The sequence below is a fragment of the Arachis ipaensis genome, chromosome B05 (assembly GCF_000816755.2).
Source record: "Arachis ipaensis cultivar K30076 chromosome B05, Araip1.1, whole genome shotgun sequence".
Lineage (NCBI taxonomy): Eukaryota > Viridiplantae > Streptophyta > Magnoliopsida > Fabales > Fabaceae > Arachis > Arachis ipaensis.
In genome coordinates this window covers 125,898,276-125,900,435 of record NC_029789.2, presented here as the reverse complement: position 1 = coordinate 125,900,435, position 2,160 = coordinate 125,898,276, and the positions used below count along the sequence as shown (strand labels likewise).

The window sequence follows — 2,160 nt, the reverse complement described above, 5'->3', positions numbered from 1 at the left end:
AATTAAATACTGACAAAAAAATAATAATATTTATTAGTAATGTACTATTGCGCAATAATAATAGTGTTGAGACTTCACTATTACTTCAACCAATAAGTCAAACCAAAATCCCTATTTCTCACATGGTCATCCGATCCGAGGTTTTCAGCTTCAGAATTCATTTATTCTATATTATATATCGGAAATGTTTAGTAACTGCATTAAATTTTCTTTATGGTGTCTCTGTAGCAAACAACGTATTTGAGCAATCTCTCAAATTGTCCTCTCAACTTGGTCAAATTAAACCAAATAAGTACTTCTCACATTGTGTTCCAAGGTTCCCAGTTTCTTAATGCATGGTCCCGACACCCATGTTACAAAGTAGTAAATTAAAAGCAAACTAAAAATAATTATTACAAAGAAGTAATAATAAGACAAGAAACTTTGACTCTTTTGTAACTATGAAAAAGAAGTGAAATGAATATAAATTAATACACGCTTTGATTTTTTAAGAAACACTTACTAGTTTATTAATTTCTTTAGATATATCAAATAATATTCTTCACTGGTCATGCATTATATGTATGTTATATGAAATATATAGAAATATTATGTGTAAATAAAAAATTAGTTATTAATTTTTAAAATTTTTTTATATATATTTTATATTTTAACATATATTTTATACGAGTGACTATTTATTAGTTAATTTTTTATATATACTTAACATGATTAATTGAATATAACTAACATGGCTCGGTTAATTTGGAATGTAATGAAGAACAAAAATAAAAATGATTTGATTTTCATTGAAATGAAATGATTTTATTTGATTTATGAATATTTGAAAAACAAATTATAATAAGATAAGATTTGAATTTATATGAAAATTAATTTGATTTAGTTTTGTTACATATTAATCCCCTTCTCTCTGACTCTCATACATATTTAGTAATAATATGGACGGTTATGATCTGACTCCAGAATTATATGTAATCCCCTTAATAATTTTCAAATTAAACGCGTGATACACAAATAAAGCAACAGTTTTATAGTATATATAGCACAAACAATTCAAATCTAAATATGAAACCCTCACGAAATGATAATTCATTTAGATCACATTAACTTATAAATAGGTTTAACTCTAAAAAGTATGAATTTTAGCCAACAAAGTGAAAGTGGAAAAGGAACTAATAATTATCACATCTGAAAGGAGTATTCAAGTGGCCGAAGGGCGTTCTCATCTCTCAATTACTGTAAGCTCCTCCTTTATGAATAATTATTATCTTGTATGTGTTTCTGTTTCAAGTTTTATTATTCTTTTTTTTTTTTTTTGGCCAAGGATTTGGTGGCCCTATTCAAGAGAGGGGTATTGGTAACCTTCCCAAAAATATTCACAAAATTTATTTCACAACTTACAATTTCACCACGCTATTTTTTGTTTCTCAATTTTGAATCATTTCTTCCTCCAAAAGACCGAAACCCTCTGTAGGCAACTTCATTCATTCTGGAGAAAACAAACAACCTTTGTTTCATATTAAATAGGTTTAATTATTCTATTACTTGTTGAGATTAGCAAATAAGGGGTGTGTTTGGTTTGACTTCAAATTTTAAAAATATATAAAAATTTAATTAAAAATTTAGTACAAGTATATGAACCAACATAACAATTAAACCTATTAAATATTATAAAGACTAAATGAAAAATTCAAAGGATTATTACCACTTTTTTAATCTATTGTTCCATGTATTGAGGGGCTTATGAGTTATGACAAAGAGAAAGTAGTACTACACTTAATGTCATTTTGATTTCTCACTTAGTTTTGGATAATCATGAACTAAAATACTAGTTATGCCTTAATTAAAATACTTTGTAGAGAGGGGAAAAGAAAGCAAAAAGAAAAGAAAAAGAAGAGATAGATTATTAGTGCCAGCTTGTCCTCCAAAGTGCGAACCTTGCTTCTGCGTTGAACCACACCATCCTCAATTGCTGAGAAAGGAAGAAGATGTCATGCATGGGAGATGGTGACAACTTGAGAAAGGAGATCAACGTTTTAGGGAGGATTTCAGAGAGAGGAGATTTAAAAGTTGAAATACATAAAATAACTCAATGAAATTGCAATTTGTTAAAATAAAATTCGGCTAAATTTTGTAAATATTTTTTAGAAGATTAGCTGT

At 27.4% G+C, this 2,160-nt stretch overlaps 1 protein-coding gene across 5 annotated transcripts in view; it reads left to right on the top strand.

The window, feature by feature from the left end:
- LOC107642055 (uncharacterized protein At4g15970) overlaps positions 1,059-2,160 on the top strand; it is a 4,873-nt gene continuing 3,771 nt past the window's right edge. Inside the window, exon 1 of one of the 5 annotated variants that reach the window (XM_021124440.1) lies at positions 1,059-1,233. The gene's annotated coding sequence lies outside the window, so the exon portion shown is untranslated. Of the gene's footprint in view, positions 1,252-1,280; positions 1,352-2,160 lie in introns of those variants that run through there. The other 4 variants (XM_021124439.1, XM_016345379.2, XM_021124442.1 and 1 more) reach the window with 4 other exon arrangements.